Raw genomic sequence first — 15,405 nt, forward strand, 5'->3', positions numbered from 1 at the left:
AGTGGGCATGCATTTTAAGTAATTACCAACGGACTGATTACCTTTCCAAGTAATTAAACACTATGAAAGGTTATTAACACGCTGACAATAGACGGCTTTGACATCTGCCAGTGCAGCATGATGGAGCAGATGACTACCCACAAAAGAGAACAGGATTCCGTAGCCTGTACAATTCCACTATGTGCAGCTATGCTAGTGCCAGAAAGAAAGGTCAGCTGGGATCAGCCTGGTTTAGACCGGCGCATGTTTCAATACAAAAGCTTCCAGGCCTGAAGACCTACATGGTGCACTTAAATGAATGCAGTGGTGGCCAAAAAGACAAGATTCACTCTTGCTGGCACAGGGAGGTCAACATTACATCTCCCTGCACCAGGCTGGCCCGCTCTGCCTGAAGCAGACTCGTCCCAAGGCTGGGCAAGCCAGCCGGTGTCCTCCTGCAACGAGCAGCTTTCATTCTAGGGGAGCACTGCTGGTGAAGTCTGCTGCAAGCATGCCCAAAGTCAGCACAGCCCATGTGGGTTGGAAACCAGTGCCACCCACTTCTGGGATTGCCTGTCTCTCTGTGGGTCCTCCCCACTGCGCTGCTGATGTCGCCACTTAGTACCACTGTAAACTCTCCCATAGTGGACTGAAACATGGTGCACAATCAATCAGAAAATATCATTTCCCTACGCCTTCCCCAACACACACACACACATATTCTGTGCCCTTGATTTCTACGGAAATGCATCACATATTAATCACTGCACCATCTCCCCAGAAAATTTAATTTGAAAAAAAAGATAACCCCTTTCCCAGCCACACGGAGGCTGATTGTGGGAGAGAGACCTTCACATTTCTAAAGAGCCATTAAAAGTAACCCCTCTCCCCTCCCTCCCCCTTCTCTCACATTTTGGCTGTGGATTAATGAGGGCAGAGGTATGATGGAGTTTGTTCTTCTCGCACCCTTTGGGGGCAGATGGTGAGTGTCTGTGTTGTCACAAGTCTGAATTGATCTATCTCTCTAGGACTGACACAGCCCCATACAGGCATTAGCCAAGCACCTCTTGAATACTAACTGCTTTATCCTGTAGGTAACTGAAGTTTGTCTTTTGCCCTCCGAGGGCCTCCTGGAACGGATCACTTGCAAGAAATATCAGACAATTACATAGGAGTCTTTCATACACTGTTGGCCTGACTGTGATCTCATGGACACAGTGTAAATCAAGAATATTGCCATTGAAGTCAATTGAGTTACACTGGTATAAAATCACAGGAAGATCAGAGTCAGGTCCTATATGCAACAATAATCCCAAGCATTTATACAGCACTTTACATGTCAAAGAATGTACAGACATTCACTATTAATTCATACAATACGCCCTCTGCTAGGTGGACAAATGTTATCATCTTCCTCTGCAGATGGGGAAACTGAGACAGAAATTTGAAGTGACTAGCCCAAGATCACACTGGGAGTAGGTGGAAAAGCTAGGGTTAGGACTTTGGACTGACTCTCGAGGACTGTGCTCATTCCCCCGATCACACTGCCTGGTAACTTGGCTGCACATCCCTGTTACACCAAATATACACATGGACACCTGCTTTGATGAAATACTGACATAGACTACTCAGGAATATAGGAGTGGATTTTCAAAAGCTCCTAAGTGCCCTAGGGGCACAATTCCCACTGGCTTTCAAAGTTTATGGGTCAAATTCTGCTCTCAGTGACAGCCGTGTAAATCCAGAGTATAACGCCCTTAGAGTTACAGTGGTGTAAATGAGACTGCAAATGCGCCCCTTATGCGTACACAATGCCAAAGGCCCAACGGTATTTTTACCACATATATTAAAATACCAGGAAATAACCTTGGATATTAATGTATATCTAGCTAACCCCTGCTAAAATATTGCTGTATTAGCTAACTGATCTTGGCTTTCAGGTGTGTGCTTTACTAAACTAAACAAAATTATTGTAGTTTCTTTCATTTATCTCATGAACAAAGGCCAATAACTCTAAAAGTTACAAGAAAGCTTTGAGTAAGCCCCTGACTTGCAACTTTCTATGGGCCAACATTTTCTCAGTCAGGATGTGCCCCAGATCAGTTTGCACAATATCACCCATGTTCCATTTAAATTGTTGTCTTAAGTTTCTTTGTTTGTCACCCAAACCTTTGTGTTTAAAAACAACAATAACAAAACCTTTATTGTGTATGATCTTTGTTTCTAAACTCCCTCTCCTTTTGCATCCGCATGGTAACCTCTACATCTCTGGCTTAACCAGAGGTTAAAGGGGAAAATAAGTGGTGGTACTTGCCCATTCACATTGCAAACTGCTTGGTGCAGGGACTGAGTCATCTGTGTCTTGCACAGGGCTGATCATGCTGCTGGCATTTAACAAAGACTAAATTATAACAGTCTCTACCCAGAGACGCTCCATGCTTGCACTAGAAAGATCAGCTGCATTTAAACTGTAATCACTAGACTTCAGAGAGAGCATCCATCTGAGACGAATTGGGATAGTTCACACCTTTCCTAGATCAATTGTTTCAGGCTGTCCCTGGGCTCAGGAAAACAGCATTGCATTTGATTACATTTGGAAGCGTTTCTTGACAAACATAAGAGCTAGTTTTTTACAGTGGTTCTCAAACTGTGGGTCAGGACCCCAAAGTGGATTGCAACCTCATTTTAATGGGGTCTCCAGGGCTGGTGTTAGACTTGCTGCGGCCCGGGACTGAAGCCAAAGCCCAGAGCCCCCCACCTGGGGCTGAAGCTGGAGGGGCTCAGGCTTCAGCCCTCCTACCCAGGGCTGAAGGTGGGGTTCAGGCTCAGACTCAAGCTTTGGTGTAGGCTCAGATGTAGTCATTTTTGTTGTCAGAAGTTTGAGAACAGCTGAGCTAGACATTTAGACCAAGATTTTCAAAAGTGGGTGGCTACTGAACAACTGGCCTGATTTTCAAATGTCCCGACCACTCTGTAGTCTAACTTTAGGCTGTTGCTCTTTAAAATCTTGATCATAACTTTTTAAAAATTGAAATCTTGCCTTCTCTGTTGGGGCCACCAGAGAAATCTGAGGGCAGTGGACCAGCTCAGCCTGACTCCTTACCTGTCACCTAGTGTGAGATCGTATAGCTGGCCAAATCTGCTAATGTGGTGAGGCTGTTTGTTCCAGTGATAATACTTCACACTGACTTCTTACCCATAAGGACACTGATATCAGTGGGGTTGCACTAAGAGAAGAATTTGGCCCAGTGTATGTGAGATTATACTGTTTCACAGGATGAGGCTGCAGGGAAATTCTTTTGTTCTGTGTTAACTCCTCTTTCCTTTTCCCCAGATGCACTCTCATTTCACTTAACACAGAAACTCACACATTCATATGGAGCTTTCATTTCCAGATCTCTTGCACAAATCCAACCCAGGTGGGTAATGACTAAACATTGTTACCATCTGTCACTTGTTTGGTTCTCTAGGGCAAATGAGTTGATGGTCTCAATCCACTTTCCAGTTCTAGTTTTAGCTTAACAAAAAGAAAGTTTGGGGTGAATTGATTACAATCTATAAGTGTCTACATGGGGAACAAGTATTTGATCATGAGCTCTTCAATCTAGCAGAGAAAGGTGTGACATGATTCAATGGCTGGAAGTTGAAACTAGACAAATTCAGACTGGAAATAAGGCTACGTTTTTGACAGTGAGGGTAATTAACCACTGGAACAAGTTAGCAAGAGTCATGGTGGATTCTCTATCACTGACCTCTTTTACACCAAGATGGGATGTTTTTTCTAAAAGCTCTGCTCTAGGAATTATTTTGGGAAGTTCTATGGCCTGTGTTGCACAAGAGATCAGATGATCACAATGGTGTCTTCTTGCCTTGGAAGATTTCTGCAGTTGCCCAAATCTCTGAAACCATCACCACCACTGGCACTAGCTGATCCCCTTTTTGAAAGAGAAGCCAAAGAATGGATGAGCCAGAGAAACTGAATTAGCTACTCAATCACTGAGATGTCCCTTCCAGGTCAGGACTAAGTCTTGTTGATAGAGCACTACTCTATCAAACAGTAACTGTTTAACAAACAGAGGACTTCAGCCTTCAAGGCTTTCACCAGCTCAAAATTCACTGCAGTAAAATAAGGGACCTTTCACAGGCACCATCAAAAAGATTTTCTGTAGTTTTATGACTGCATTTAAAATGTCCCTTCTGATTGATCCCTAGGTTAGCTGTGCTGAAATCTTCTCTTGAGCCTCCTTTGCACATGGAGTCCTATGCAACTGATCGATATTCCTTCCCAGAGAAGGTACGTCTCAGTTATCAGTGACACATTCCCCTGAGTGCTAATGTCAAACTCTCTCACATCAAGGAAGGGGAAGGTAACCTGCAGAAAGGTCAGATTGCCTGCACTAGATCTCAGCATAGACATTAACTCTCAGCTGTCTAACCTCTGCTGCAAGAGGAATAGCTGTGCTTATCCCTCTCTCAGCCCTTCTTCTTTTCTCTGTTCTTTTTCTCTGTGCTCTTCATTGAATACTTTGGAGAAGGGAGGAATAACATGGGAAAGGAACATAGGTATCACCAGTTTGGATCAGACCCCAGGTCCAGCTAATCTAGTATCCTGTCTTTGAGAGTGGCCACCACCAGATGTTTCAGAGGAAGGTGCAAGGACCCCAGAGTCGGCAGATGTGGGATAATCTGTCCCCTAATAGTTAAAGACTGGTTTAAGTCCTGAAGCCTGAGGTTTTATATCCCTTTTGTTGGAATATACGGGTTGGAGTCATTGTGGGCCTGATTCTGGGAGGTGCTGAGCACATCCAGTTCTATGGGAGTTGCTGGTGCTCAACATGTCTCAGGATCAGGCTCTTAGAATGGATATTGTGATACTGTATATACGAGTGTCACCTTCTGACCCAGGGCTTCTTTCTATAGTTCTCTACTTCTGATCATATGTCAGTCAATTTCTTCCACACAGATAAAAGAAATTTAAAAAAAATTAGTGTATAATAATGTATACAAAATCTATGTATTTAATTAACCATTGGAACTCTCTGCCACATGACGGCACTGAGGGCAAGGGCTTACTTGTTAGGATTAGGGGCCTGATTCCTTATTGCCTTGTGCAGTCATTTACACATGGGCAAACTGATGCAAAACATCACCAAATCAAATTACTCCACTCCTTTGTAACAGAGATAGCATTCTATACCCACCTTGTGCTCACCCATCGGGGAAAATCAGGCCCAAAGTCTGCAGTGTAGCCAAGTTCCACGCTATTAATTCCTTTATAAAGCCAGGCCTGATCCTGTCGTCATGGAAGACAAATGGGAGTTTTGCTTCTAACTTTAATGGGAGCGGAAGCAGGAGCAGGCCCCAACTTGGCCAGCTTAAGAAAGGATTCTTCTTTCAACAACACACGGCAAGAGGCAGTAGGAAGCCCTGGGAGCTGTAGCTAGCTCTGAAGTTGTGTTGGCTGCACTAGTTAGATGCAGGGACTATCTCAAGTGGCAGGTTAAGGAGTGTCTGTCACTTTCATACTGGAGAAGGACCCTTGGGAAATACGGCTTCTACAGCTGCAACTGTGGCTCCACTATCCTGGTTAACAGGAGCATCACATGAGCAAATCGGAGTCTTTTGGGTCTTCATAGCTTTGGGGGAAGGGAGGTGGGTGGGTTGGAATTTTTCTTCACTATCCAGAATGTGCTTTTGAAATTTTTTCCCCACCTGATGCTAGTGACCTAAGCACCCTGCTGATTGAGTGCATGCTAATACCTGCCTGCTCCACAAGACACAGTAGCAGCTCCCTCGGGCATAAACCAGCTCTCCTGAGCCAAGATGAATCTTTAACTGAGCACTAAACTCACACAGCAGTCTGAAGGAAAAGGAAAGGAATGTGGATCCCTTCCCTTACAGGAGACTTCCCCACTGAAAAACAGGACAAGTTGGGTGAATGGGGGAGATGAAAGTTTGTATCAAAGAATTTATGTTCTCTGTATACTGAGAGAAACCTAGGCCCAAGTCTCTGTTTCTGTTCCTGTGCATAGGACAGGGATGGGAGAGGGGGCAGCAAAGGTGACTTTAAGCCACTTTTGTATAGCACCATATTCTGGGTTATGAGAGGGCCTGCCCAACTCCTGTTGTATGTTAGAGCAACCTTGGGGCTGCTCTAACTTATGCTCCATTTTCCAAGGCTGCCTATGAGCCCTGGAAAGCAGAGGATAGCTGTAGTGACCACAAGCTCTCATTCCACCCCTTACAATGGGGGCCAGGAGCAGGGCCATTATGCCAGTTTTGCATTGGCCAGGGGGTATTTTAAGGGGACAGTTTCCATTCCTTTTTGGAAACAGTGAGTTGGAGTATATTTGAGGACCGAAACTTTCTATGGCCTGGATCCTGCAAATATGACCAGCAGTGACTATTACAGAGATTGGTTCCACTGATGTGGATGGGCTGGATTGTGGAGCCCTAGCTCACCCTGGGTGGCACATTGGCCCTACTTCAGCAATGAACTTAAGCACATGAGTAGACTCATTGAAGTCAGCTGAGATCAGTTCAATGGAATTTCTTCTATCCTTAAAGTTAAGGTGCTTTGGGGGATTGGGGCCTGATGCATAGTTAGCTCCACTGAAGACAGTAGGATCGTCAGTGAAGAAGAGCTCCACAGTCTGACTACACACATTCAGAACAAGCTCTATGCCTGGTGATAAGTGTTTGCAAGATTGTGCCCACAAACTCTTTGGGGGCAGAGAATGTCTTTATTCTTTGTCTTGTACACATTGGGGGTGCTTAACAAAGAACTAAGAATCGGTGATGATGTGGTGGCTGAAAAATGCACTCCCAGAGGTTAACACCAAAATACTCACACTTTAATACTTAGAGAAACAACAGGAAAGCAAGCTTTTGGCGAGTGTAAAAATACTTTGTTTGGAGCATTTGAGAGTCCTGGTATGACAGCAGAAACCCAGTGAAAATTGTCTTAACCTCCCAAGAGAGCAGCAAATATTGGTCATGTAGCAGAGGTTTGACAAAAAGTCAAACATAGTTGTACTGGTTTCAGAGTAACAGCCGTGTTAGTCTGTATTCGCAAAAAGAAAAGGAGTACTTGTGGCACCTTAGAGACTAACCAATTTATTTGAGCATGAGCTTTCGTGAGCGTGAGCTGTAGCTCACGAAAGCTCATGCTCAAATAAATTGGTTAGTCTCTAAGGTGCCACAAGTACTCCTTTTCTTTTTATAGTTGTACTAGGAGACCTTTAAATGGTTACTGAAAGGTGAAGTGTAAAGTGACAAAACCCCATATGGGCCTTTTCCTGAGCTCCTCTGGGAGGAATAAAGTCACAAATTTACCCAGCCTCCACCCCCCAATTCTTTTTTATCACTTCATTGTCACATCAGATACGTAAGGAATATCCTGGCCTGATTTAGCTGCTCTTACTGGAGGCCTGTGATGTCACCATTTGCTGAAACCTGAGCTGCAGCTTTCCCAGCCTGTGGTTGAGATGGGTGGGAATGTTGTGTTTGCCTAACTTTGTTTCCCCTTTGTAGTTCATCTTTTAGACAAAGGGTTCTTTGTAGGTCATGTCTGAAGGGTTTTTTTCCAGCATGTCTAAAAAAATGACTGTAGCTGCCATTCCTCCTTGCTACAGGGAACTAAAATTGATTACTATGTCTTTAAAAGGGCAGCACGGTCTAATGCATAGAGCAGGAGGGGGCGAGTAGCAGTCAGGAAACATGAATTCAGTTCCAGACTTTGCCACTGACTTGCTGTGTTACTTTGGGTAAATTACACATGGCTCAATCTGGCCAGTTACTGAGAGCCTTCAATTCCCATTCCTTTAAGAAAATGTAAACAACTGCACTGAGTTCTTTCCTCCAGTTTCCAAGCTGCTGCAAAAGCCCTGGAACACAATGAACCAAGCCTCATTTGCCTTACAATGATCTTCTCCTGCCCTGGAACCTGGGCTGGTCTTAATTGGCCTAGTGCTCAGGCAAGAACAAACTAGGTAGGCATGCATGTTATCTCTTGTTTTTGTAGAGTTTATTGCACAATGCAGTGCGTGCAGTTAAGAATGTGTGTCTGGGGCACTGTCAGACAAGCTTGTTTGGAGTTACTTTGACCAAGCAATTTATTACGAAGAACTAATTGCCAGATAGAAAAAGCTACACAGGGCTGATTATTTTCTCATAGGAAGGACCACTCACTAATTACTTTTGTACCTGTGATCTGACCCTGGTGAGAGCCTGATTCTGCTCTCAATGCCACCAGTATTAGCCAGGAATGACACCAGTGAATTCAATGTAAAACTGGTGTAAGCGTGAACAGATTGAGGCTGAGACTCCTGGTGGGCCAGATCCTCAGTGAATGTAAACCGGTGCAGCTCCATCCCTGGAGCTCTGCGTTTCTCACAGCACTTTTCACCCAAGGATTTACAAGTGTTAGCTAATTACATGCACGCTACCCAAATTTAAAACCTGTGTTTAAAGATGGGTTAAAGCAAGTTGTAGCCAGACTGGGTTCCAGCGCGAGTTTGGCTGGCCAAAGTAGATGTTCGCAAATCATGTCAGAACATTGCTCTAAAACCAAGTGTTTGTGTCTGGCGTAAAGTTAAGCTTTAACGTAGACACACTGGAGTAATTAGAGCACAAGACTGGGAGTCAGGAGACCCAGGTTCTAAATGCATTTCTGAGACTGGCTCACCATTTAACCTTGGGCAAGTCACTTCACCACTTTTGCCTCAATTTCCCTGTCTGTGAAATAGAGCCAGGTGAATAACTGTTTCGTCTGCTGGCAGTTCTGAAAAAGAAAAAAAACTGGTTGGGGTTGAACTGAAACAGAAATTTTTCAGAATTTTTAGCACATCAAAACACTTGGAAACATTTCATTTTGACTCAAATGAAACCTTATGTTTTGGACATTTAAGCTATGGAAGCCAAGGAACTTAGGGGCTAGAGTCACAAAACTGAGGAGGAGGAGATGGTGCCCCTTTTATGCCCAATAGCTAGTGCTTAGAGCACTCACCTGGGATGTGGAAGATCTGAGTTTGATCCCAGTTCTGGAGCATGGACTTAAACCCAAGTCTTCCCCTGTCAGGTGAGTCCCGCTAACCACCAGGCTATGGGGTGTTCTGGGAGTGGCTGCTCTCTCCTGTTGCATGTTGAATAAGTAATTCAATAGTCATTGGCGCAGGCACTTGAATCTAGATGTCACCCCTTCTGGGTGGGGTGCCATAACCACCCCACTATCAAGGCATTCTCATGTGCTCTCTGGCCCAATGCCTGCTCAGATACTTTCCACAAAATGGAACAGCTTCAGCAGGAGAGATTGAGACCCACGCCAGAAAAAACAATAGCCCAGTGATGAGCAGGGAGAGAGACCTAGGTTCACAGCCCCTGCTCCAGAACAAAGATTCAAATCTGCATCTCCCACGTGCGAGGTGAGTACTCTAACCCCGGAGTTAGTGGGTATGGTGGGAGGAGAAGGGGAGACAACCACCCCCCATTTTGTGAATGGGCCTAAATCCCCTTGTGAATCTAGCCTGAAAAATCAAAAATGTGTTGTTTTGATAGTGTTGAAACAATTCATTTTGACAATTCCAAGTTTTTGTTTTCACTCTGACCAAAACAATTTGCCAAAATCAACACTAATTTGCTAAATATTTCTGTTGACCCAAATCTGCATTTTTTGGTGGGGGGGAAAAAAAGTTTTGGATGAAAAATTTCTCACAGCTCTACTGTAAAAGAATCTACTTACTTGTCTTGCAGGGCTGTGGTACGGCTAAGTCAATTAATGTTTGAGCTGCTCCACTGGAAGGCATGTATAGAAACCCCATTCCCCCTGCAAAGACATGGGATGTTCCTGGGTTAAAGAAGTGGGGCCCCACAAATTTAAACGTATCATGTTTCCTCCTTCTTTCAAAGGACAGTATTTAAGGGAAACTCGGTGGCGGCTAGAGCTCCACAAACCTCTGCACCACTGTCTACCCCCTGCAACTCATGTGCAGTGTCACTCCTGGGGCAGCCATGCTGGTGTGGCTGGCTGTGAAACCGACCTTGGTGAGATAGCATGAGTTATTACAGGCTATATCTGTAATAAGTCGAACTGCCTTGCCCCCCTGGGTTTGAGGTGAGGAGAGAAACCAGTCGAGGCCTGAGAGCTGCCTGCTCAAATCCCCACCTGCAGATCTGGCACCCTGCAGGGCATTGTGCAGGATCTTCTGCTGGACCGCCAATGTGTCATGCAGGTGGCATTCCGCCTCCTCGTCACCAGTCAGGCTCCAAGAATGCAGGTTTCCCTCCTCACAGAAGTGGCGGGGAGCAGAAGAGCCAAAATAGATCCGGTATGTTGTTGTTATGATTTTAATTCTACTGTTTAATCAGTTACCATAATAATCTGTGACTTTAATGGTCCTGCTAAATGCTAAGGAGACCACCAGCTGGACTTTTGAAACATTCAGGGATGTGGGGTTTGTTATCCTAGATCAGAGCACTGATCCATGGAATCTGGGATCCTGTGTCCAGAAGTAGCCAGGACAGAGCCCAAGGGGAGACAGTTCAGTAATCCAAGACAGATGACCAAAGCAAAGGAACCTTTTGCAGAAGTTATTTTTATTTCAGTATTTCAATGCATCTCTCTCTGATCATCTCATAACAATTGCAGGCAAATTCCTCTCACATCTTGATCTAATTCTCTTTCTGCTGGTGGAGATCAAGCATGTGCAGCTCATCTATTTGACGTACAGTCAAAAGGAAAAGGACGTCACAGTCTCACAGTGCCTATTAGAGCAACTCTCCCCCCACCCCTTTACTCCTAATGCAATGCAAATTGGAGGCACTGGTTTATTTTTATAGCATTAGCCCCACCTCCTCTAAAGTTAGACACTGCATGAAACAGACTAACTAATCTGGACCAAGAATTTCAATTGCCTGGAAAATGAAGGTGCTGAAAACCAAACAGTATCAGCAGGAGTTTTTGCTTCTAAACATCTAATTTGTCAGGTACTAAAAACTATTTAATTGATGTGCTGTCTCCTTTCAGACTTCCAGAAATGAGCTGGAATTCTTTATTAGTGCATCCTTGTGAAAGTAAGGACAAAGTGAAGAAAAGCTCTCCACTCCCAGATGGATGTTTGTAGAAAAACATGTAATCTCCAAAGAGAGCATACTGGGATTTTATAGTTTGAATTTAGATGTCATCTTCCTTAGCAGCTAAGGAGATGTGCTAAGTGCTGGATGCATCCTCTAGAAGAGGACTAAGAAAACATACATATTTCATTTTGAACATCAACATTTTAATAACTACTAAACTAGTATGATTGTTGTATTTCCAGTTGCTTGAGTGGGGCATGTTATTTTTCTCTTTAGATGACCTGCTTCATCTTTGATCCTACAATCCCCACAAGAGTCAGCATATCTATTCAGTAAAATGTCTGACATGCCTGGCCATAGTCTGATCTTGACATCTTCCATTCTAGGATGATCATTAATATAATAGCAATCTAGGGAATCGTATGGCATAATGAATTAGTAATGGGCTGGAGTCCTCTTCACCAGGCCTTGGTTGCCAATTTGACTCCAGGTTGATAGTGATTTACAGTTGCCATCTGATGGTTGTTCATGAAATGAATTGGTGATTCTCAGGCCAGTTCCTAATGGAATTTTGTCCACATCATAAAAATCATCACCACACCAATTTCTTTCAGTCAAACACTGAATGGGCCATGCAGACCAAACCTCTCTCTCCATTAGAGGCCATCCCACCCACTCCTGGGGGAGGGGGAAGGAGTATCTTTGAAGGAGTGTGCTCTTGTGTACTTGTCCTGTGGCTACATACAGAACCTTATTATTATTACAAATCACGTATATAGCTCCATAGCGTGTATGGGTCCCTAAAGAATCTTACAGTCTGGTTCAGGCAAATAGAATACAGACGATGGTGCCAAAAGTGCACAGGCAGACAAGCAGATTTAAAGGGTGAGGCAGAAAGGTTAAAGGAGACAGACGTAGCTCTATCTAAGTTTTCATACCATACATCATCACAGTATCACAGGATTAGTGAGAGGAAGGGGGAAAGTATGTTTTAAAGAGAGAGATTTGAAGAAGGAGACAGAAAGCTCTTGGCACAAAGAAGGAAGAGACTATTTCAAGAGCAGGGAGAAAAAAGACACAAAGCTGAGAGCAGGAGAAGGAAATAGAGGGAGCATTAAGGAGAAAGGTTTGGGCAGAGCATACAGCTTGGGAGGGCTGTGTGAGGAAAGCAGGATGAGCAAAGCTGTGCAGAGCTTGGAAAAGAAATTGAGGGTGACAAGGTTGGTGCAGCAGGAGATGACCACTTTAGCTGCAGCAATTTGGACAGAATGGAGTGAGGGGAGGAAAAGCTCCTTAGACTGTCAGTCCTGACACCTTTCACAGTCCTAGTCACTTGAAATTTTATTTTTTTCCATTTTCCACCCATTACCACTTCAAGGCTTTAATGGCTATTCGTTTAGAAAGCTTTAGGAAAAAGTCCTTCCATTGCAGAAACCAAAGTACTTGATACAATGTGTCACATGCAGGAAACTGTGGGATTTAGTCATATCTAAAGATAATAGGGTCACAAGTGTTTCTATATTTACTATCAAAGCTATGAAGGGAAATGCTGATTTGCAGGTTCCTATTTAGACACACCATTTTTCTGTGATGACCTGTACTTGCAGAGTCTGGCACACAACCAATGGCTGTTGTTCTACCTGGGGAAACACTGTAATTGCTGGTGTGCAATGTAGTTTATTCGAACAGTGATATTAACATATTTAGAAACAGAGATGTGTGATGCAGCTCCTTTTAGCTCAAAGCACGTTACAGAAATTAATTAAACTACACTCCACCTCTGCATTGGAACATCCATTTCACAGATGGGCAACCCGAAGCATAAAGTAAGTTAAGTGACTTGCCCAAAGTCATACACCAAGTAAGTGCCAGAATCCTAGTCATCTGCTCAAACCACTAGACCGGGGTGGGCAAACTACGGCCCGCGTGCCATTATAATCTGGCCCTTGAGCTCCGGCTGGGGAGTGGCATCGGGAGCTTGCCCTGCTTCAGCCAGGAAGCAGGGTTGTGGGCCACTCCGTGTGGCTCCCATAAGCAGCGGCATGTGCCCTCTCCAGCTCCTACGCATAGAGGCAGCCAGGGGGCTCCACTCCACACGCTGCCCCCACCCCCAAGCATTGCCCCCACACCTTCCATTGGCTTGGAACTGCGGCTAATGAGGGCTGCAGGGGTGGTGCCTGAGGATGGGGCAACATGCAGAGCTACCTGGCCATGCCTCCACATAGGAGCCAGAAGGGGGACATGCTGCTGCGTCCAGGAGTTCCTTGAGGTAAGCGCCACCCAGAGCCTGCACCCCTGATCCCCCCTGCCAATGCCCCAATCCTCTGCCCCAGCCCTAATCCCCCTCCCGCCCTCTGAACCCCTCGGTCCCAGCCCGGAGCACCCTCCTACACCCCAAAACCCTCAGCCCCAGCCCAGAGCCTGCACCCCAGCCAGAGCCGTCACCTCCCACCCTGCCCCAGCCCTGATCCACCTCCTGCCCTCCGAACCCCTCGATCCCAGCTTGGAGCACCCTCCTACACCACAAACCCCTCGTTCCCAGCCCCACCCCAGAGCCTACACCCCCAGCTGGAGCCCTCACTCCCCCCTTCCCGCACCGCAGCCCTTCTGCCCCAGCCCCCTCCCACACCCTGGACTCCTCATTTCTGGCCCCACCCCAGAGCCCGCACCTCCAGCCAGAGCCCTCACCCCGTTCTGTACCCTAACCCCAACTTCATAAGCATTCATGACCTGCCATACAATTTCTATACCCAGATGTGGCCCTAGGGCCAAAAGGTTTGCCCACCCCTGCCCTAGACAACACTCTGTTCTCATCCATCAGAGCACAAAGTCACAGAATCTCCATTAAACTAAAGAGCTCTCAAAAGGCATTGACTGATGCAAGGGCTGGAGGAGTTCTGTCCTATTGTGGTATGTACTTATGGGATGTTGCATAGTAGGGCTTGACCCTGGTCTGCCCTCCACTTCCTTGCCTCATCTCTGATACACAGTGAAGACCACTGGGATTCCATGCATTTGTTTCATCATCAACTGCTGAAAAACAAGTGGCTGAAACTCATTGTGTGCTCATTATTAGACTTCTTAGATGTGCTCTCTCTCTTCTCAATTTAAAGGACAAGGAATACTGATTATGTATCTACATATTTTACTATGACTTGGGGTTATGTTGACCATCTTTCTTACATTTGAAGGGACATCTATCATTTCCTGTTAGTGTTCCACATCCTTTGTTTTGATAGAGATACTAAAAACATTTGATCAGAGAAAAAACAGAGTTACAAGGAAATCATGCAGAAGAGGATATAATAAATGTCTGATTTTTCTACCAGCAGTACAATGTTGCTGGGTGGTGTCCCTTAAATGTAACCTTTGTCCTGAGTTGTTCATACACTTGTGGTTTATTTCCTTGATGTGCTCAACCTCACTGGGTGTGTGCGTTGGCTTGCACGTTTAAGGAGCCTATGATCAATGTCTGAACTGAAGGGAGATATTTCCTTGGGGCTCAGTTTATGCAGGAAGGAGGCCCACAAAATGCCAAATGGATCCCCCTTTTCTGGATACTCCTCAATAATATCTCCCACTGGAGATCTTTTTTTCACCCTGGTTCATCAAGAGCCTTCCGAAGACCAAACATTTTGCCTTTGGAATTCTCCAGATGATCTGTCGGTTCAAAGACATTTCCTAGGGGAAAACTGGCCCCCTGCGCACGGACCCCCTACAAGGACTTCATCCCCCCACCCTGTAATTACTCAGCTGCAACACTGGAGTTGATCTTTGTTCACGTCTCTCTTGCCTGCAGCTCCCTCCCGGGGAGCTGTCATCACCACAGCTACCCTCCGTGCCGGGCTGCAGCTGCTAACGCAGAGGCTTGTACGTTGCATCAGCAAAGAGCACAGATTCCATGATGCTCTAGACAGAGGCTGGGGTTATCCAGCAGCCGCTTTACTGGAAGCCGCGGGAACAGAGGGAGTGATCGCTGCGTGCGGCGCGCAGCCCGGAGCAGGCGCCAGCCTCCCCTGCCTGGGCCCCTCCCAGGCATTACTGGAAGGGGTGGGCCCACTCGGCAGCAGGCTCTTGGGGGGAAGGGGGCTAGCGTTTTTGGCAGAGCTGCCACTTGGCGGGGAACAAAGAGAGAAACACCCTTTGATGCCCAGGTGCGACGGGCAGACGAGGCGGGGAGCGGCGCAGCCTGTTCTGCTGGGATCCCCCCTCCTGGGGTCGGGTCGCTCCTGCGGAGGGGGGCGGCTTTGCTGCAGCTCTGGGGGCCCGGCCGTCCGGCTTGCTGCTCAGGGCACGGGAGCCCGCGGTGATGAGGGCGGAGCTGGCAGCTGGCAAGGGTGACCCCTGTTCTGA

This window comes from Lepidochelys kempii, chromosome 3, assembly GCF_965140265.1.
Source record: "Lepidochelys kempii isolate rLepKem1 chromosome 3, rLepKem1.hap2, whole genome shotgun sequence".
Taxonomy (NCBI): Eukaryota; Metazoa; Chordata; order Testudines; family Cheloniidae; genus Lepidochelys; species Lepidochelys kempii.